Source organism: Saccoglossus kowalevskii, chromosome 4, assembly GCF_978046115.1.
Source record: "Saccoglossus kowalevskii chromosome 4, keSacKowa6.1, whole genome shotgun sequence".
In the NCBI taxonomy this organism is placed as follows: Eukaryota; Metazoa; Hemichordata; class Enteropneusta; family Harrimaniidae; genus Saccoglossus; species Saccoglossus kowalevskii.
In genome coordinates, this window is record NC_140644.1 from 6,504,150 (window position 1) to 6,526,935 (window position 22,786).

A 22,786-nucleotide genomic window follows, 5' to 3' on the forward strand; every position below is an offset into this window, starting at 1 on the left:
GACTCCAGTGAGCTGTACCCTATACAGGGGTACATATGCAGACGTGCTGTGCAGTGATCCCTGCTGATCAACAGGAACCACCGAAGCTCACTGCCTGAACTACTCCCGTTGTACCAGTGCTACCAGTAGCAGCAGATAGCAGTGCAGTTGCCGATACTCCCTGGACACAGAGCACGAGTTTAAATTGTAGTGTAGCTGCTTCGCCAGTGTTCCAGATACGAAGGAACGCAACATTGCACATTGCTGTCCAATGGAGAGTGGAGTGTTCCCTGCAGCATCGATCAAGTCTCTAATTTATTTCATTTTACAGTGTATCCCCCTCTCCTTGCTGGTTCCAGTGACCAGCATCCCTGTTATTTGTTTATTAAAGTACTAGAAACCGTATATATTGTGTTGTGTTGATTTGTTATAATCGTTACTGGTATATTTCTTTCTCTGCACAGTCTCAGTTGTGGTGATATACATTCACCAAACGATCCCCACCCCGTGACAGCGGACGAGCTGAGAGGGAGGAGACTTATTAGATAAGCACGCTACCAAAGACAAAGACTATTAGACCGGTATTAAAGACAAACTCCCCGATCCTGAATACGGTGTAGCCCCATAAAGGCCCCCCCCCCCCGCATTTAACGTCACATTGGTGGCAGCGGTGGGATACAACTGGTGCAGAGGAGGTGAACCAGAGAAAGCAGATCAAGGCGACTCCTGTTACAGATCAAGAAATGGCAGAGAAAGATTCAAGTAGAAAGTATCCAGACTGAACCTGTAGCAGATCCAGAAATGGCAAAGCCGATTCCAGTAGAGAGTATCCAGATTGAACCAGTAGCTGATGCAGAGCAAAGAAATGATCAGCAAATTTTTGTTGATACATTAAGAGAAATACAGTTTGCACAGGCAGCAGCTGGTGATACTACAGAGCTTAAAGATCCAGCGGAGACTGAAAAAGAGGGGGTTGTGCAGCCAGAGGGTAAAGCAGAGGAGCTGCCACCACAGGTGACACCAACCTCTGGCTATGGGACCCAAGAAATGAGTAAAGCTGACCTGTTGACTAGCAGTAGAGTTACAGCGGAAAAGCGGAGTGAATCAGCAGTAGCAGAGAAAACAGATATACCATGGAGGCTGGATATAGCCACACCACGGTACCGATCAGCATTGAGAGGGAGACCAGCTGACAGAGCAGATGACTTACGGCTTGGGTACCCCCGGGCACAATCAACTGGCAGATGGCTGACAAACCCCACCTCAGATTTATTTGAGGAGGTAAAGGAGGATCCAGAGCTGGTAGTTAGACCAAAGTTGTGCAGAGAAAAAGCACTGAAAGGAGAGGCAGGGTACACAGCAAGGAGAAATGAAACTAGAGGAACCAGATACAGAGACCCCCCCCCAAACGGAAAGTAAACCCCTCCCTACCGTACATGACTATACTAGGGCGACAGGCGGGATATTTGCGGCAGACAAAGGAGGTGGATTGCAAAGATATTTTTAATATATACTGGGGCATCAGAAACACTGCTGTCAAGAAAACAATATCAACAGGTGGTGCAGAGACCTGCATTGGAAGTAGAAAAGATGCTAAACGCCAGTATTATTGAACCAAGTTGTAGTTCCTAGACCTTAAACGATATTATTATGTACGGCAGAGATGTATATGAGAAGTTAGAGCGTTTGGAAAAAGTATTGGACAGATTGCTGGTAGCCGGGTTAAGACTCAAGCCAAAGAAATGTGACCTGTGCAGAACCAGTGTAATGTATTCGGGTCATATACATGTAGTGTCAAAAGATGGTGTAGCGACGGATCCAGACAAAGTGAGAGAACCATAAAGGAGTGGCCAACGCCAAAAAGTGTGAAGAATGTAAGAAGTTTCTTGGGGATGGCGTCCTACTACTGCCGGTATGTACAAGGATTTGCCAAAATAGCAGTACCTTTGCATAGATTAACGGAGAAAAATGAAGAGTTTAACTGGGATACAGAATGTGAGATTGCTTTCCAGGTATTAAAGGAGTGTCTGATGTCTGCCCCTGTACTAGCGTATCCACAGGAAACAGGAGAATATGTGCTGGATACAGACGCAAGTGAAACAGGTATTAGAGCTGTCTTATCACAGGTCCAGGATGAAAAGGAAAGGGTGATAAGGTATGGCAGCAGGTCGCTGAGTAAAGCGGAAAGGAATTATTGCGTCACAAGGAAAGAATTACTGGTATTGGTGAATTTCGTGAGATACTACAGGCAGTACTTGTACGGTAGGAAATTCACCATCAGGACTGATCATGCAGCTCTAAGGTGGTTGTTGAGTTTTAAGTGTCCAGGAGGAAAACTCGCCAGGTGGATCGAAGTCCTTGGGGAATCCGAGTATAAGGTTATAGACCAGGGAAAATCCACGTGAAAACTGACGGGTTATAAGGAGACCATGCGGGAAATGTGGTTGGCAGGGGAAACATAGCGCTGTGATTTCCAGGGCCGGAGAGTATAGCAGTTCATTGCAGGATACTCCCACTTGCATGAGGGACACAGAAAAGGTGAATATGGGAAAAGGAATAGTGGACACCAGGATGGTGGAAGCGGAAATGGAGACCCAGGTACGGGCTGTCAGAATTCAACCTAAGGTGAGCGGTGATCAGATAAAGGAAGCCCAGACGGCTGATGCAGAAATAGGTCCAGTAAAGAGGGCGAAGAAATGCGGAATCAGACCAAAATGGAAAGAGATGTCATGGTTGGCGCCCGCCGTGAGAGTTAATTGGGGAAGCTGGAAGCAACTCGGAATAAAGAAAGGTCGAGAGTATGCGACGGTTGTGATGAAGACATTAGGAGAGATCGGATGAAAGTGAAAATTATGAACCAGTCAAAGTGCATTTTTGTGGAATCAGATGAGGAAGACATGAAATAGAACTGAACTATAAACTGTGAGTGAATAACCCTGTATGGGAAATTTGCACTGCCGTGAAAAATGTATTTACCTTTATTTGGGTGGCATATATATATTTCCATTTGGATTTAGTGTAACTAGAAATTTAAAAGTAGAAAACCCGCACTTGTGCGTGAAGAATAAACTACTCCATATTTAATTATTTTTGACGTATTCATGAAAACTAGTTTTTATTTTATTTGTGGCCAGAAAGATCTCAAACCACATTCCTACTGCTGGGCTGCAGACCAGCATTGGGAGTTTGGGGAGAGAGGTTAAAATTGACAAACAAAATGGCAGTCAAAAGTCAACTTGAGCTGTGACTTCTGTCCTTGATTTTGTGTACTATTTCGATTGAGAGGATAGACTTCAGATAATAATTACCACTAAATGTATAACCAATTTCAATTTTTCAAGATAATTTATGTCTGTGAAAAAATGCTATGAAATCAACCCCGGTGTGTTGAACTCAGGGGGAATAATGTGACATAAATTGTAAGTGAAAAGTACAGAGCCCTGGCTGTGTGAAATAAAAGCGCACATGTTTGGATACTTTGCAACAACCCATTGCACATGTTTATTTTTAAGACTGCTGGATTGTGTTGTCAGCAGAATTTGAGATACATACATCCTGTCTCTCCCTGTGGCATAATGGTATGTCTCAGACAGTGACATGGTGATTGTGAAATACCTTGGAATGTACTGAGCCCAGTGTTGTTGGCAATGAAGATAGATATGACATCATTGACCCGAGTCTCCTACTTTAAATTGGTAGAGCTTGGATTAAGAGTGGTTTATTCCACTACCAAAATTGGCATCCTCTGTACACTGATTTGTCGGCTATTTCGAGATAACCAATCATTTCGTTATATACATTTTATTATTTGCATGGCCATAAATTAGCTAGGGTATTTAAGTTGAGACATAAGGGAAAATCTTTAGTCAGGAAGGTGACCTGACTTGATCCTGTAACATCTTGTGATGCTGATTCCTGACTCCAGTGAGCTGTACCCTATACAGGGGTACATATGCAGACGTGCTGTGCAGTGATCCCTGCTGATCAACAGGAACCACCGAAGCTCACTGCCTGAACTACTCCCGTTGTACCAGTGCTACCAGTAGCAGCAGATAGCAGTGCAGTTGCCGATACTCCCTGGACACATAGCACGAGTTTAAATTGTAGTGCAGCTGCTTCGCCAGTGTGCCAGATACGAAGGAACGCAACATTGCACATTGCTGTCCAATGGAGAGTGGAGTGTTCCCTGCAGCATCGATCAAGTCTCTAATTTGTTTCATTTTACAGTGTATCCCCCTCTCCTTGCTGGTACCAGTGACCAGCATCCCTGTTATTTGTTTATTAAAGTACAGGAAACCGTATATATTGTGTTGTGTTGATTTGTTATAATCGTTACTGGTATATTTCTTTCTCTGCACAGTCTCAGTTGTGGTGATATACATTCACCAAACGATCCCCACCCCGTGACAGCGGACGAGCTGAGAGGGAGGAGACTTATTAGATAAGCACGCTACCAAAGACAAAGACTATTAGACCGGTATTAAAGACAAACTCCCCGATCCTGAATACGGTGTAGCCCCATAAAGGCCCCCCCCCCCGCATTTAACGTCACAATAGTATATGTTTTTTAAATGACATAACATGTGGGTTGCCCGGGGTTCGTTACTTTATCTTTTGGAAGTCGACATCGAGACTAATAAGTCATTGATACAATTGTGATCACATATTCTATGAATTTACATAGCATCATTTAGTTTCAGAGAGCAAATATGTTTTACTGGAGTTGGAAACCTGTCCAACATTTGTTACTTTATATTGCAACAATCTGCAAGTTTATACAAATTACATAATTGGAATCGTACCACTAGACCAACAAGCCAATGAAGCATTAACAGAATTCTCATCCTCAAGTTTTGGAAATTGAATTAGAAATAAATTGTACAACAAGACCTATTAAAGAGTATTTGTTTTCTAAATAACATAACATGTGGGTTGCCCGCTCTTCCTAATCTCAACTTCTGGAAGTCGAAATCGAGATTAATAAGTCTTTGATACAGTTGTGATCACTTATTCTATGAATTTACATAGCATCAATTAGTTTCAGAGAGCGAATATGTTTTACTGGAGTTGGAAACCTGTCCATCATGTGTTACTTTATATTGCAACAAACTGCAAGTTTATACAAATTACATAATTCATAATTATTAAGATGAAATACCATTCCAGTTAAAAACCAAGGGCTTGTCCGAGGATCGAACTGGGATCTCCAGTACCCGAAACAGGAATCGTACCACTAGACCAACAAGCGATTGTCGCATTAAAAGTGTTCTCAACCTCGAGTTTGGGAAATTGAATTAGAAATAAATTGTACCACAAGACCTAAAGGAATCGTACCACTAGACCAACAAGCCAATGACGCGTTAACTATGTTTTCAACCTGGAGTCTCAGAAATTGAATTAGAAATAAATTGTATCACAAGACCTAATACATAGTATATGTTTTCTAAATAACATAACATGTGGGTTGCCCGCGGTTCCTAATCTCAACTTCTGGAAGTCGAAATCGAGATTAATAAGTCTTTGATACAGTTGTGATCACTTATTCTATGAATTTACATAGCATCAATTACTTTCAGAGATCAAATATATTTTACTGGAGTTGGAAACCTGTCCAACATTTGTTACTTTATATTGCAACAATGAAAACGTTTATACAACTTACATAATTGTTAAATGATAAGATGAAGTACCATTCCATTCCAGTCCAGTTAAAAAACAAGGGCTTGTCCGGGGTTTGAACCCGGGACCTCCTGTACCCGAAACAGGAATCGTACCACTAGACCAACAAGCCAATGAAACATTAAAAGAGTTCTCAACATCGAGTTCGGGAAATTGAATTAGAAATAAATTGTACCACAAGACCTAATACATAGTATATGTTTTCTAAATAACATAACATGTGGGTTGCCCGCGGTTTCTAACTTTAACTTTTGGAAGTCGAAATCGAGACTAATAAGTCATTGATACAATTGTGATCACATATTCTATGAATTTACATAGCATAATTTACTTTCAGAAATCGTACCACTAGACCAACAAGCCAATGAAACATTAAAAGAGTTCTCAACATCGATTTCGGGAAATTGAATTAGAAATAAATTGTACCACAAGACCTAATACATAGTATATGTTTTCTAAATAACATAACATGTGGGTTGCCCGCGGTTTCTAACTTTAACTTTTGGAAGTCGAAATCGAGACTAATAAGTCATTGATACAATTGTGATCACATATTCTATGAATTTGCATAGTATAATTTACTTTCAGAGAACGAATATTTTTACTGGAAATGGAAACCTGTCCAACATGTGTTACTTTACATTGCAACAATCAAAAAGTTTATACAAATTACATAATTGTTAAATGATAAGATGAAGTACCATTCCATTCAAGTTAAAAAACCAGGACTTGTCCGGAGTTCAAACGCGGGACCTCCTGTACCTGAAACAGGAATCGTACCACTAGACAAACAAGCCAATGACGCATTAGAAATGATCTCAACCTCGAGTATGGGAAATTGAATTAGAAATAAATTGCACCACAAGACATAATACATAGTATTTGTTTTCTAAATAAAAAAACATGTGGGTTGCCCGCGATTCCTAATCTAAACTTCTGGAAGACGAAATCGAGATTAATAAGTCTTTGATACAATTGTGATCACTTATTCTATGAATTTACATAGCATCAATTACTTTCAGAGAGCGAATATGTTTTACTGGAATGGGAAACCTGTCCAACATTTGTTACTTTATATTGCAACAATCTGCAAGTTTATACAAATTACATAATTGTTAAATGATAAGATGAAGCACCATTCCATTCCGTTTAAAAAAGCAGATCTTGTCCGGGGTTTGAACCAGGGACCTCCTATACCCGAAACAGGAATCGTACCACTAGACCAACAAGCCAATGACGCATTAATGGAATTCTCAACCTCGAGTGTCTGAAATTGAATTAGAAATAAATTGTACCACAAGACATAATACATAGTATATGTTTTCTAAAACACATAACATATGGGTTGCCCACGGTTCCTAATCTCAACTTCTGGAAGTCGAAATCGAGATTAATAAGTCTTTGACACAGTTGTGATCACTTATTCTATGAATTTACATAGCATCAATTACTTTCAGAGAGCGAATATGTTTTACTGGAGTTTGAAACCTGTGCAACATGTGTTACTTTATATTGCAACAATCTGCAAGTTTATACAAATTACATAATTGTTAAATGATAAGATGAAGTACCACTCCATTCCAGTTAAAAAAACCAGGGCTTGTCCGGGGTTCGAACCCGGTACCTCCTGTACCCAAAACAGTAATCGTACCTATAAACCAACAAGACAATGACGCATTAACAGTATTCTCAACCTCAAGTTTCAGAAATTGAATTAGAAAAAAATTGTACCACAAGACCTAGTACATAGTATATTTTTTCTAAATAACATAACATGTGGGTTGCCCGCGGTTCCTAATCTCAACTTCTGGAAGTCGAAATCGAGATTAATAAGCCTTTGATACAGTTGTGATCACTTATTCTATGAATTTACATAGCATCAATTACTTTCAGAGACCGAATATGTTTTACTGGAGTTGGAAACCTGTCCAACATTTGTTACTTTATATTGCAACAATCTGCAAGTTTATACAAATTACATAATTGTTAAATGATAAGATGAAGTACCATTTTATTCCAGTTAAAAAAACAAGTGCATGTCCGGGGTTCGAACCCAGGAGCTCCTGTACCCGAAACGGGAATCGTACCACTAGACCAACACACCAATGACGCATTAACTGAATTCTCAATCTCGAGTTTCTGGAATTGAATTAGAAATAAATTCTATCACAAGACCTAATACATAGTATATGTTCTCTAAATAACATAACATGTGGGTTGCCGGCGGTTCCTAATCTAAACTTCTGGAAGTCGAAATCGAGATTAATAAGTCTTTTTTACAATTGTGATCACTTATTCTATGAATTTACATAGCATCAATTACTTTCAGTGAGCGAATATTTTTTACTGGAGTTGGAAACCTGTCCAATATTTGTTACTTTATATTGCAACAATCTACAAGTTAATACAAATTACTTAATTGTTAAATGATAAGATGACGTACCATTCCAACCAGTTAAAAAACCAGGGATTGTCCGGGGTTCGAAACCGGGAGCTCCTGTACGCGAAACAGGAATCGTACCACTAGACCAACACGCCAATGACGCATTAACTGAATTCTCAACCTCGAGTTTCAGAAATTGAATTAGAAACAAATTGTACCACAAGACCTAATACATAGTATATGTTTTCTAAATGACATAACATGTGGGTTGCCCGGGGTTCGTTACTTTATCTTTTGGAAGTCGACATCGAGACTAATAAGTCATTGATACAATTGTGATCACATATTCTATGAATTTACATAGCATCATTTAGTTTCAGAGAGCAAATATGTTTTACTGGAGTTGGAAACCTGTCCAACATGTGTTACTTTATATTGGAACAATCTGCAAGTTTATACAAATTACATAATTGATAAGATGAAGTACCATTCATTTCCAGTTAAAAAACAAGGGCTTGTCCGGGGTTCGAACCCGGGACCTCCTTTACCCGAAACAGGAATCGTACCACTAGACCAACAAGCCAGTGATGCATTAACAAAATTCTCAACCTCGAGTTTCGGGAATTGAATTAGAAATAAATTCTATCACAAGACCTAATACATAGTATATGTTCTCTAAATAACATAACATGTGGGTTGTCCGCGGTTCCTAATCTCAACTTCTGGAAGTCGAAATCGAGAGTAATATCTCTTAGATACAGTTGTGATCACTTATTCTATGAATTTACATAGCATCAATTACTTTTAGAGAGCGAATATGTTTTACTGGAGTTGGAAACCTGTCCAACATTTGTTACTTTATATTGCAACAACCTGAAAGTTTATACAAATTACATAATTGTTAAATGATAAGCTGAAGTACCATTCCAGATAAAAACTAAGGGCTTGTCCGGGGTTCAAACCCGGGACCTCCTGTACCCGAAACAGGAATCGTACCACTAGACCAACAAGCCATTGAAGCATTAAAACTGTTCTCAACCTCGAGTTTGAGAAATTGAATTTGAAATAATCTGTACCACAAGACCTAGTACATAGTATATGTTTTCTAAATAGCATAACATGTGGGTTGCCCGGGGTTCGTAACTTTAACTTTTGGAAATCGAGACTAATAAGTCATTGATACAAATGAGATCACATCTTCTATGAATTTACATAGCATCATTTAGTTTCAGAGATCAAATATGTTTTACTGGAGTTGGAAACCTGTCCAACATTTGTTACTTTATATTGCAACAATCTGCAAGTTTATACAAATTACATGCTTGTTAAATGATAAACTGAAGTACCATTCCATTCCAGTTAAAAAAAAACAGGGATTGTTCAGGGTTCGAACCCGGGACGTCCTGTACCCGAAACAGGAATCGTACCTCTAGACCAACAAACCTATGACGCATTAACAGAATTCTCAACCTCGAGTTTCAGAAATTGAATTAGAAATTAATTCTATCACAAGACCTAATACATAGTATATGTTCTCTAAATAACATAACATGTGGGTTGCCGGCGGTTCCTAATCTAAACTTCTGGAAGTCGAAATCGAGATTAATAAGTCTTTTTTACAATTGTGATCACTTATTCTATGAATTTACATAGCATCAATTACTTTCAGTGAGCGAATATTTTTTACTGGAGTTGGAAACCTGTCCAATATTTGTTACTTTATATTGCAACAATCTACAAGTTAATACAAATTACTTAATTGTTAAATGATAAGATGACGTACCATTCCAACCAGTTAAAAAACCAGGGATTGTCCGGGGTTCGAAACCGGGAGCTCCTGTACGCGAAACAGGAATCGTACCACTAGACCAACACGCCAATGACGCATTAACTGAATTCTCAACCTCGAGTTTCAGAAATTGAATTAGAAACAAATTGTACCACAAGACCTAATACATAGTATATGTTTTCTAAATGACATAACATGTGGGTTGCCCGGGGTTCGTTACTTTATCTTTTGGAAGTCGACATCGAGACTAATAAGTCATTGATACAATTGTGATCACATATTCTATGAATTTACATAGCATCATTTAGTTTCAGAGAGCAAATATGTTTTACTGGAGTTGGAAACCTGTCCAACATGTGTTACTTTATATTGGAACAATCTGCAAGTTTATACAAATTACATAATTGATAAATGATAAGATGAAGTACCATTCATTTCCAGTTAAAAAACAAGGGCTTGTCCGGGGTTCGAACCCGGGACCTCCTTTACCCGAAACAGGAATCGTACCACTAGACCAACAAGCCAGTGATGCATTAACAAAATTCTCAACCTCGAGTTTCGGGAATTGAATTAGAAATAAATTCTATCACAAGACCTAATACATAGTATATGTTCTCTAAATAACATAACATGTGGGTTGTCCGCGGTTCCTAATCTCAACTTCTGGAAGTCGAAATCGAGAGTAATATCTCTTAGATACAGTTGTGATCACTTATTCTATGAATTTACATAGCATCAATTACTTTTAGAGAGCGAATATGTTTTACTGGAGTTGGAAACCTGTCCAACATTTGTTACTTTATATTGCAACAACCTGAAAGTTTATACAAATTACATAATTGTTAAATGATAAGCTGAAGTACCATTCCAGATAAAAACTAAGGGCTTGTCCGGGGTTCAAACCCGGGACCTCCTGTACCCGAAACAGGAATCGTACCACTAGACCAACAAGCCATTGAAGCATTAAAACTGTTCTCAACCTCGAGTTTGAGAAATTGAATTTGAAATAATCTGTACCACAAGACCTAGTACATAGTATATGTTTTCTAAATAGCATAACATGTGGGTTGCCCGGGGTTCGTAACTTTAACTTTTGGAAATCGAGACTAATAAGTCATTGATACAAATGAGATCACATCTTCTATGAATTTACATAGCATCATTTAGTTTCAGAGATCAAATATGTTTTACTGGAGTTGGAAACCTGTCCAACATTTGTTACTTTATATTGCAACAATCTGCAAGTTTATACAAATTACATGCTTGTTAAATGATAAACTGAAGTACCATTCCATTCCAGTTAAAAAAAACAGGGATTGTTCAGGGTTCGAACCCGGGACGTCCTGTACCCGAAACAGGAATCGTACCTCTAGACCAACAAACCTATGACGCATTAACAGAATTCTCAACCTCGAGTTTCAGAAATTGAATTAGAAATTAATTGTACCACAAGACCTAATACATAATATATGTTTTCTAAATAACATAACATGTGGGTTGCCCGCGGTTCCTAACTTTAACTTTTGGAAGTCGAAATCGAGACTAATAAGTCTTTGATACAATTGTGATCACATATTCTATGAATTTACATAGCATAATTTACTTTCAGAGAGCGAATATTTTTACTGGAGTTGGAAACCTGTCCAACATGTGTTACTTTATATTGCAACAATGAAAACCTTTATACCAATTACATAATTGTTAAATGATAAGATGAAGTACCATTCCATTCTATTCCAGTCCAGTTACAAAGTAAGGGCTTGTCCGGGGTTTGAACCCGGGACCTCCTGTACCCGAAACAGGAATCGTACCACTAGAGCAACAAGCCAATGACGCATTAGAAGTGTTCTCAACCTCGAGTTTGGGAAATTGAATTAGAAATAAATTGTACGACAAGACCTAATACATGTTTTCTAAATAACATAACATGTGCGTTGCCGGCGGTTCCTAATCTAAACTTCTGGATGTCGAAATCGAGATTAATAAGTCTTTGATACAATTGTGATCACTTATTCTATGAACTTACATAGCATCATTTAGTTTCAGAGATCAAATATGTTTTACTAGAGTTGGAAACCTGTCCAACATTTGTTACTTTATATTGCAACAATCTGCAAGTTTATACAAATTACATAATTGTTAAATGATAAGGTGAAGTACCATTCCAGTTAAAAACTAAGGGCTTGACCGCGGTTCGAACGCGGGACCTCCTGCACCCGAAAAAGGAATCGTACCACCAGACCAACAAGCCAATGACGCATTAACTGTGTTCTCAACCTTGTGTTTCTGAAATTGAATTAGAATTAAATTGTACCACAACACCTAATACATAGTATATGTTTTCTAAATAACATAACATGTGGGTTGCCCTGGGTTCCTTATCTCATCTTTTGGGAGTCGAAATCGAGATTAATAAGTCTTTGATACAATTGTGATCACATATTCTATGAATTTACATAGCATCAATTAGTTTCAGAGAGCAAATATGTTTTACTGGAGTTGGAAAACTGTCCAACATGTGTTACTTTATATTGGAACAATCTGCAAGTTTATACAAATTACATAATTGTTAAATGATAAGATGAAGTACCATTCCATTCCAGTTAAAAAAACAAGGGCTTGTCCGGGGTTCGAACCCGGGAGCTCCTGTACCCAAAACAGGAATCGTACCACTAGACCAACACGCCAATGACGCAATAACTGAATTCTCAATCTCGAGTTTCTGGAATTGAATTAGAAATAAATTCTATCACAAGACCTAATACATAGAATATGTTCTCTAAATAACATAACATGTGGGTTGCCGGCGGTTCCTAATCTAAACTTCTGGAAGTCAAAATCGAGATTAATAAGTCTTTTTTACAATTGTGATCACTTATTCTATGAATTTACATAGCATCAATTACTATCAGAGAGCGATTATTTTTTACTAGAGTTGGAAACCAGTCCAACATTTGTTACTTTATATTGCAACAATCTGCAAGTTTATACAAATTACATAATTGTTAAATGATAAGATGAAGTACCATTCCATTCCAGTTAAAAAACCAGGGCTTGTCCGGGGTTCGAACCCGGGACCTACTGTACCCGAAACAGGAATCGTGCCACTAGACCAACAAGCCAAGGACGCACTGACAGAGTTTCAGAAATTGAATTAGAAATAAATTGTACCACAAGACCTAATACATAGTATAAGTTTTCTAAATAACATAACATGTGGGTTGCCCGCGGTTCCTAATCTCAACTTCGGGAAGTCGAAATCGAGATTAATAAGTCTTTGATACAGTTGTGATCACTTATTCTATGAATTTACATAGCATCAATTACTTTCAGAGAGCGAATATGTTTTTACTGGAGTTGGAAACATGTACAACATGTGTTAGTTTATATTGTAACAATCTGCAAGTTTATACACAAATTACTTTATTGTTAAATGATAAGGTGAAATACCGTTCCAGTTAAAAACTTAGGGCTTGTCCGGGGTTTGAACCCGGGACCTCCTGTACCCGAAACAGGAATCGTACCACTAGACCAACAAGCCATTGAAGCATTAAGACTGTTCTAAACCTCGAGTTTGGGAAATTGAATTCGCAATAATCTGTACCACAAGACCTAATACATAGTATATGTTTTCTAAATAGCATAACATGTGGGTTGCCCGGGGTTCGTAACTTTAACTTTTGGAAGTCGAAATCGAGACTAATAAGTCATTGAGACAAATGTGATCACATATTCTATGAATTTACATAGCATCATTTAATTTCAGAGAGCAAATATGTTTTACTGGAGTTGGAAACCTGTCCAACATTTGTTAATTTATATTGCAACAATCTGCAAGTTTATACAAATTACATACTTGTTAAATGATAAACTGAAGTACCATTCCATTTCAGTTAAAAAAACAAACAGGGATTGTCCGGGGTTCGAACACGGGACCTCCTGTACCCGAAACAGGAATCGTACCTCTAGACGAACAAGTCAATGACGCATTAACAGAATTCTCAACCTCGAGTTTCAGAAATTGAATTAGAAATTAATTGTACCACAAGACCTAATACATAGTATAAGTTTTCTAAATAACATAACATGTGGGTTGCCCGCGGTTCCTAATCTCAACTTCGGGAAGTCAAAATCGAGATTAATAAGTCTTTGATACAGTTGTGATCACTTATTCTATGAATTTACATAGCATCAATTACTTTCAGAGAGCGAATATATTTTACTGGAGTTGGAAACCTGTGCAACATGTGTTACTTTATATTGCAACAATCTGCAAGTTTATACAAATTATTTAATTGTTAAATGATAAGGTGAAGTACCGTTCCAGTTAAAAACTAAGGGCTTGTCCGGGGTTCGAACACGGGACCTCCTGTACCCGAAACAGAAATCGTACCACTAGATCAACAAGCCATTGAAGCATTAACACTGTTCTTAACCGAGTTTGGGAAATTGAATTCGAAATAATCTGTACCACAACACCTAATACATAGTATATGTTTTCTAAATAGCATAACATGTGGGTTGCCCGGGGTTCGTAACTTTAACTTTTGGAAGTTAAAATCGAGACTAATAAGTCACTGATACAAATGTGATAACATATTCTATGAATTTACATAGCATCATTTAGTTTCAGAGAGAAAATATGTTTTACTGGAGTTGGAAACCTGACCAACATTTGTTACTTTATATTGCAACAATCTGCAAGTTTATACAAATTACATACTTGTTAAATGATAAACTGAAGTACTATTCCATTCCAGTTAAAAAAATCAGAGATTGTCCAGGCTTCGAACCCGGGACCTCCTGTACCCGGAACAGGAATCGTCCCTCTAGACCAACAAGCCAATGTCGCATTAACAGAATTCTCAACCTCGAGTTTCAGAAATTGAATTAGAAATTAATTGTACCACAAGACCTAATACATAGTATATGTTTTCTAAATAACATAACATGTGGGTTGCCCGCGGTTCCTAACTTTAACTTTTGGAAGTCGAAATCGAGACTAATAAGTCTTTGATACAATTATGATCACATATTCTATGAATTTACATAGCATAATTTACTTTCAGAGAGCGAATATTTTTACTGGAGTTGGAAACCTGTCCAACATGTGTTACTTTATATTGCAACAATGAAAACGTTTATACAAATTACATAATTGTTAAATGATAAGTTGAAGTACCATTCCATTCCAGTCCAGTTAAAAAGCAAGAGCTTGTCCGGGGTTTGAACCTGGGACCTCCTGTACCCGAAACAGGAATCGTACCACTAGACCAACAAGCCAATGACGCATTAGAAGTGTTCTCAACCTCGAGTTTGGGAAATTGAATTAGAAATAAATTGTACCACAAGACCTAATACATAATACATGTTTACTAAATAACATAACATGTGGGTTGCCGGCGGTTCCTAATCTAAACTTCTGGAAGTCGAAATCGAGATTAATAAGTCTTTGATACAATTGTGATCACTTATTCTATGAATTTACATAGCATCATTTAGTTTCAGAGAGCAAATATGTTTTACTGGAGTTGGAAACCTGTCCAACATTTGTTACTTTATATTGCAACAATCTGCAAGTTTATACAAATTACATACTTGTTAACTGATAAACTGAAGTACCATTCCATTCCAGTTAAAAAAAAACAGGGATTGTCCGGGGTTCGAACCCGGGACCTCCTGTACCCGAAACAGGAATCGTACCTCTAGACGAACAAGCCAATGACGCATTAACAGAAATCTCAACCTCGAGTTTCAGAAATTGAATTAGAAATTAATTGTACCACAAGACCTAATACATAGTATAAGTTTTCTAAATAACATAACATGTGGGTTGCCCGCGGTTCCTAATCTCAACTTCGGGAAGTCAAAATCGAGATTAATAAGTCTTTGATACAGTTGTGATCACTTATTCTATGAATTTACATAGCATCAATTACTTTCAGAGAGCGAATATATTTTACTGGAGTTGGAAACCTGTGCAACATGTGTTACTTTATATTGCAACAATCTGCAAGTTTATACAAATTATTTAATTGTTAAATGATAAGGTGAAGTACCGTTCCAGTTAAAAACTAAGGGCTTGTCCGGGGTTCGAACACGGGACCTCCTGTACCCGAAACAGGAATCGTACCACTAGATCAACAAGCCATTGAAGCATTAACACTGTTCTCAACCGAGTTTGGGAAATTGAATTCGAAATAATCTGTACCACAACACCTAATACATAGTATATGTTTTCTAAATAGCATAACATGTGGGTTGCCCGGGGTTCGTAACTTTAACTTTTGGAAGTTAAAATCGAGACTAATAAGTCACTGATACAAATGTGATAACATATTCTATGAATTTACATAGCATCATTTAGTTTCAGAGAGAAAATATGTTTTACTGGAGTTGGAAACCTGACCAACATTTGTTACTTTATATTGCAACAATCTGCAAGTTTATACAAATTACATACTTGTTAAATGATAAACTGAAGTACTATTCCATTCCAGTTAAAAAAATCAGAGATTGTCCAGGCTTCGAACCCGGGACCTCCTGTACCCGGAACAGGAATCGTCCCTCTAGACCAACAAGCCAATGTCGCATTAACAGAATTCTCAACCTCGAGTTTCAGAAATTGAATTAGAAATTAATTGTACCACAAGACCTAATACATAGTATATGTTTTCTAAATAACATAACATGTGGGTTGCCCGCGGTTCCTAACTTTAACTTTTGGAAGTCGAAATCGAGACTAATAAGTCTTTGATACAATTATGATCACATATTCTATGAATTTACATAGCATAATTTACTTTCAGAGAGCGAATATTTTTACTGGAGTTGGAAACCTGTCCAACATGTGTTACTTTATATTGCAACAATGAAAACGTTTATACAAATTACATAATTGTTAAATGATAAGTTGAAGTACCATTCCATTCCAGTCCAGTTAAAAAGCAAGAGCTTGTCCGGGGTTTGAACCTGGGACCTCCTGTACCCGAAACAGGAATCGTACCACTAGACCAACAAGCCAATGACGTATTAGAAGTGTTCTCAACCTCGAGTTTGGGAAATTGAATTAGAAATAAATTGTACCACAAGACCTAATACATAATACATGTTTACTAAATAACATAACATGTGGGTTGCCGGCGGTTCCTAATCTAAACTTCTGGAAGTCGAAATCGAGATTAATAAGTCTTTGATACAATTGTGATCACTTATTCTATGAATTTACATAGCATCATTTAGTTTCAGAGAGCAAATATGTTTTACTGGAGTTGGAAACCTGTCCAACATTTGTTACTTTATATTGCAACAATCTGCAAGTTTATACAAATTACATACTTGTTAACTGATAAACTGAAGTACCATTCCATTCCAGTTAAAAAAAAACAGGGATTGTCCGGGGTTCGAACCCGGGACCTCCTGTACCCGAAACAGGAATCGTACCTCTAGACGAACAAGCCAATGACGCATTAACAGAAATCTCAACCTCGAGTTTCAGAAATTGAATTAGAAATTAATTGTACCACAAGACCTAATACATAGTATATGTTTTCTAAATAACATAACATGTGGGTTGCCCGCGGTTCCTAACTTTAACTTTTGGAAGTCGAAATCGAGACTAATAAGTCTTTGATACAATTGTGATCACATATTCTATGAATTTACATAGCATAGGAATCGTACCACTAGACCAACAAGCCAATGACGCATTAGAAGTGTTCTCAACCTCGAGTTTGGGAAATTGAATTAGAAATCAATTGTACCCCAAGACCTAATACATAGTACATGTTTACTAAATAACATAACATGTGGGTTGCCGGCGGTTCCTAATCTAAACTTCTGGAAGTCGAAATTGAGATTAATAAGTCTTTGATACAATTGTGATCACTTATTCTATGAATTTATATAGCATCATTTAGTTTCAGAGAGCAAATATGTTTTACTGGAGTTGGAAACCTGTCCAACATTTGTTACTTTATATTGCAACAATCTGCAAGTTTATACAAATTACATAATTGTTAAATGATAAGATGAAGTACTATTCCATTCCAGTTAAAAAACAAGGGCTTGTCCGGGGTTCGAACCCGGGACCTCCTGTACCCGAAACAGGAATCGTGCCACTAGACCAACAAGCCAATGACGCATTAACAGAATTCTCAACCTTGAGTTTCAGAAATTGAATTAGAAATAAATTGTACCACAAGACCTAATACATAGTATATGTTTTCTAAATAACATAACATTTGGGTTGCCCGCGGTTCCTCGTCTCAACTTCTGGAAGTCGAAATCGAGATTAATAAGTCTTTCATACAATTGTGATCACTTATTCTATGAATTTACATAGCATCAATTACTTTCAGAGAGCGAATATTTTTCACTAGAGTTGGAAACCTGTCCAACATTTGTTACTTTATATTGCAACAATCTGCAAATTTATACAAATTACATAATTGATAAATGATAAGATGAAGTACCATTCCATTCCAGTTAAAAAACCAGGGTTTGTCCGGGGTTCGAACCCGGGACCTCCTGTACCCGAAACAGGAATCGTACCACTAGACTAACAAGCCAATGACGCATTAACGGAATTCTCAACCTCGAGTTTTAGAAATTGAATTAGAAATAAATTGTACCACAAGACCTAATACATAGTATATGTTTTCTAAATAACATAACGGTTGCCCGCGGTTCCCAATCTCAACTTCTGGAAGTCGAAATCGAGATTAATAAGTCTTTGATACAGTTGTGATCACTTATTCTATGAATTTACATAGCATCAATTACTTTCAGAGAGCGAATATGTTTTACTGGAGTTGGAAACCTGTGCAACATTTGTTACTTTATATTGCAACAATCTGCAAGTTCATACAAATTACTTATTTGTTAAATGATAAGGTGAAGTACCAATCCAGTTAAAAACTAAGGGCTTGTCCGGGGTTCGAACCCGAGACCTCCTGTACCCGAAACAGGAATCGTACCACTAGACCAACAAGCCATTGAAGCATTAACACTGTTCTCAACCTCGAGTTTGGGAAATTGAATTCGAAATAATCTGTACCACAAGACCGAATACATAATATATGTTTTCTAAATAACATAACATGTGGGTTGCCCGCGGTTCCTAACTTTAACTTTTGGAAGTCGAAATCGAGACTAATAAGTCTTTGATACAAATGTGATCACATATTCTATGAATTTACATAGCATCATTTAGTTTCAGAGATCAAATATGTTTTACTGGAGTTGGAAACCTGTCCAACATTTGTTACTTTATATTGCAACAATCTGCAAGTATATACAAATTACATGCTTGTTAAATGATAAACTGAAGTACCATTCCATTCCAGTTAAAAAAAACAGGGATTGTCCATGGTTCGAACCCGGGACGTCCTGTACCCGAAACAGGAATCGTACCTCTAGACCAACAAGCCTATGACGCATTAATAGAATTCTCAACCTAGAGTTTCAGAAATTGAATTAGAAATTAATTGTACCACAAGACCTAATACATAATATATGTTTTCTAAATAACATAACATGTGGGTTGCCCGCGGTTCCTAACTTTAACTTTTGGAAGTCGAAATCGAGACTAATAAGTCTTTGATACAATTGTGATCACATAGTCTATGAATTTACATAGCATAATTTACTTTCAGAGAGCGAATATTTTTACTGGAGTTGGAAACCTGTCCAACATGTGTTACTTTATATTGCAACAATGAAAACCTTTATACAAATTACATAATTGTTAAATGATAAGATGAAGTACCATTCCATTCCAGTCCAGTTACAAAGTAAGGGCTTGTCCGGAGTTTGAACCCGGGACCTCCTGTCCCCGAAACAGGAATCGTACCACTAGACCAACAAGCCAATGACGCATTAGAAGTGTTCTCAACCTCGAGTTTGGGAAATTGAATTAGAATTAAATTGTACCGCAACACCTAATACATAGTATATGTTTTCTAAATAACATAACATGTGGGTTGCCCGCGGTTCCTAACTTTAACTTTTGGAAGTCGAAATCGAGACTAATAAGTCTTTGATACAATTATGATCACATATTCTATGAATTTACATAGCATAATTTACTTTCAGAGAGCGAATATTTTTACTGGAGTTGGAAACCTGTCCAACATGTGTTACTTTATATTGCAACAATGAAAACGTTTATACAAATTACATAATTGTTAAATGATAAGATGAAGTACCATTCCATTCCATTCCAGTTAAAAAGCAAGGGCTTGTCCGGGGTTTGAACCCGGCACCTCCTGTACCCGAAACAGGAATCGTACCACTAGACCAACAAGCCAATGACGCATTAACAGAAGGCTCATCCTCAAGTTTCAGAAATTGAATTAGAAATCAATTGTACCCCAAGACCTAATACATAGTATATGTTTTCTAAATAACATAACATTTGGGTTGCCCGCGGTTCCTCTTCTCAACTTCTGGAAGTCGAAATCGAGATTAATAAGTCTTTCATACAATTGTGATCACTTATTCTATGAATTTACATAGCATCAATTACTTTCAGAGAGCGAATATTTTTCACTAGAGTTGGAAACCTGTCCAACATTTGTTACTTTATATTGCAACAATCTGCAAATTTATTCAAATTACATAATTGATAAATGATAAGATGAAGTACCATTCCATTCCAGTTAAAAAACCAGGGTTTGTCCGGGGTTAGAACCCGGGACCTCCTGTACCCGAAACAGGAATCGTACCACTAGACTAACAAGCCAATGACGCATTAACGGAATTCTCAACCTCGAGTTTTAGAAATTGAATTAGAAATAAATTGTACCACAAGACCTAATACATAGTATATGTTTTCTAAATAACATAACGGTTGCCCGCGGTTCCCAATCTCAACTTCTGGAAGTCGAAATCGAGATTAATAAGTCTTTGATACAGTTGTGATCACTTATTCTATGAATTTACATAGCATCAATTACTTTCAGAGAGCGAATATGTTTTACTGGAGTTGGAAACCTGTGCAACATTTGTTACTTTATATTGCAACAATCTGCAAGTTCATACAAATTACTTATTTGTTAAATGATAAGGTGAAGTACCAATCCAGTTAAAAACTAAGGGCTTGTCCGGGGTTCGAACCCGAGACCTCCTGTACCCGAAACAGGAATCGTACCACTAGACCAACAAGCCATTGAAGCATTAACACTGTTCTCAACCTCGAGTTTGGGAAATTGAATTCGAAATAATCTGTACCACAAGACCGAATACATAATATATGTTTTCTAAATAACATAACATGTGGGTTGCCCGCGGTTCCTAACTTTAACTTTTGGAAGTCGAAATCGAGACTAATAAGTCTTTGATACAAATGTGATCACATATTCTATGAATTTACATAGCATCATTTAGTTTCAGAGATCAAATATGTTTTACTGGAGTTGGAAACCTGTCCAACATTTGTTACTTTATATTGCAACAATCTGCAAGTATATACAAATTACATGCTTGTTAAATGATAAACTGAAGTACCATTCCATTCCAGTTAAAAAAAACAGGGATTGTCCATGGTTCGAACCCGGGACGTCCTGTACCCGAAACAGGAATCGTACCTCTAGACCAACAAGCCTATGACGCATTAATAGAATTCTCAACCTAGAGTTTCAGAAATTGAATTAGAAATTAATTGTACCACAAGACCTAATACATAATATATGTTTTCTAAATAACATAACATGTGGGTTGCCCGCGGTTCCTAACTTTAACTTTTGGAAGTCGAAATCGAGACTAATAAGTCTTTGATACAATTGTGATCACATAGTCTATGAATTTACATAGCATAATTTACTTTCAGAGAGCGAATATTTTTACTGGAGTTGGAAACCTGTCCAACATGTGTTACTTTATATTGCAACAATGAAAACCTTTATACAAATTACATAATTGTTAAATGATAAGATGAAGTACCATTCCATTCCAGTCCAGTTACAAAGTAAGGGCTTGTCCGGAGTTTGAACCCGGGACCTCCTGTCCCCGAAACAGGAATCGTACCACTAGACCAACAAGCCAATGACGCATTAGAAGTGTTCTCAACCTCGAGTTTGGGAAATTGAATTAGAATTAAATTGTACCGCAACACCTAATACATAGTATATGTTTTCTAAATAACATAACATGTGGGTTGCCCGCGGTTCCTAACTTTAACTTTTGGAAGTCGAAATCGAGACTAATAAGTCTTTGATACAATTATGATCACATATTCTATGAATTTACATAGCATAATTTACTTTCAGAGAGCGAATATTTTTACTGGAGTTGGAAACCTGTCCAACATGTGTTACTTTATATTGCAACAATGAAAACGTTTATACAAATTACATAATTGTTAAATGATAAGATGAAGTACCATTCCATTCCATTCCAGTTAAAAAGCAAGGGCTTGTCCGGGGTTTGAACCCGGCACCTCCTGTACCCGAAACAGGAATCGTACCACTAGACCAACAAGCCAATGACGCATTAACAGAAGGCTCATCCTCAAGTTTCAGAAATTGAATTAGAAATCAATTGTACCCCAAGACCTAATACATAGTATATGTTTTCTAAATAACATAACATTTGGGTTGCCCGCGGTTCCTCTTCTCAACTTCTGGAAGTCGAAATCGAGATTAATAAGTCTTTCATACAATTGTGATCACTTATTCTATGAATTTACATAGCATCAATTACTTTCAGAGAGCGAATATTTTTCACTAGAGTTGGAAACCTGTCCAACATTTGTTACTTTATATTGCAACAATCTGCAAATTTATTCAAATTACATAATTGATAAATGATAAGATGAAGTACCATTCCATTCCAGTTAAAAAACCAGGGTTTGTCCGGGGTTAGAACCCGGGACCTCCTGTACCCGAAACAGGAATCGTACCACTAGACTAACAAGCCAATGACGCATTAACGGAATTCTCAACCTCGAGTTTTAG

General features: G+C 37.3%; 13 non-coding genes across 13 annotated transcripts; all 13 read right to left on the reverse strand.

Moving 5' to 3' along the window:
* Positions 1-5,698: 5,698 nt before the first annotated feature.
* On the reverse strand, positions 5,699-5,770 carry TRNAP-CGG (transfer RNA proline (anticodon CGG)). The gene has a single exon. It is a non-coding gene; the product is annotated as a tRNA-Pro (tRNA).
* A 2,782-nt stretch (positions 5,771-8,552) lies between these two features.
* On the reverse strand, positions 8,553-8,624 carry TRNAP-CGG (transfer RNA proline (anticodon CGG)). The gene has a single exon. It is a non-coding gene; the product is annotated as a tRNA-Pro (tRNA).
* A 358-nt stretch (positions 8,625-8,982) lies between these two features.
* TRNAP-CGG (transfer RNA proline (anticodon CGG)) lies at positions 8,983-9,054 on the reverse strand. Its single transcript has one exon. It is a non-coding gene; the product is annotated as a tRNA-Pro (tRNA).
* A 1,228-nt stretch (positions 9,055-10,282) lies between these two features.
* Positions 10,283-10,354, reverse strand: TRNAP-CGG (transfer RNA proline (anticodon CGG)). Its single transcript has one exon. It is a non-coding gene; the product is annotated as a tRNA-Pro (tRNA).
* Positions 10,355-10,712: 358 nt separating this feature from the next.
* Positions 10,713-10,784, reverse strand: TRNAP-CGG (transfer RNA proline (anticodon CGG)). The gene has a single exon. It is a non-coding gene; the product is annotated as a tRNA-Pro (tRNA).
* Positions 10,785-11,586: 802 nt separating this feature from the next.
* On the reverse strand, positions 11,587-11,658 carry TRNAP-CGG (transfer RNA proline (anticodon CGG)). The gene has a single exon. It is a non-coding gene; the product is annotated as a tRNA-Pro (tRNA).
* Positions 11,659-13,299: 1,641 nt separating this feature from the next.
* Positions 13,300-13,371, reverse strand: TRNAP-CGG (transfer RNA proline (anticodon CGG)). The gene has a single exon. It is a non-coding gene; the product is annotated as a tRNA-Pro (tRNA).
* A 4,522-nt stretch (positions 13,372-17,893) lies between these two features.
* TRNAP-CGG (transfer RNA proline (anticodon CGG)) lies at positions 17,894-17,965 on the reverse strand. Its single transcript has one exon. It is a non-coding gene; the product is annotated as a tRNA-Pro (tRNA).
* A 363-nt stretch (positions 17,966-18,328) lies between these two features.
* TRNAP-CGG (transfer RNA proline (anticodon CGG)) lies at positions 18,329-18,400 on the reverse strand. Its single transcript has one exon. It is a non-coding gene; the product is annotated as a tRNA-Pro (tRNA).
* Positions 18,401-18,753: 353 nt separating this feature from the next.
* On the reverse strand, positions 18,754-18,825 carry TRNAP-CGG (transfer RNA proline (anticodon CGG)). The gene has a single exon. It is a non-coding gene; the product is annotated as a tRNA-Pro (tRNA).
* Positions 18,826-20,067: 1,242 nt separating this feature from the next.
* Positions 20,068-20,139, reverse strand: TRNAP-CGG (transfer RNA proline (anticodon CGG)). The gene has a single exon. It is a non-coding gene; the product is annotated as a tRNA-Pro (tRNA).
* Positions 20,140-20,927: 788 nt separating this feature from the next.
* Positions 20,928-20,999, reverse strand: TRNAP-CGG (transfer RNA proline (anticodon CGG)). Its single transcript has one exon. It is a non-coding gene; the product is annotated as a tRNA-Pro (tRNA).
* Positions 21,000-22,241: 1,242 nt separating this feature from the next.
* TRNAP-CGG (transfer RNA proline (anticodon CGG)) lies at positions 22,242-22,313 on the reverse strand. Its single transcript has one exon. It is a non-coding gene; the product is annotated as a tRNA-Pro (tRNA).
* Positions 22,314-22,786: the final 473 nt, after the last annotated feature.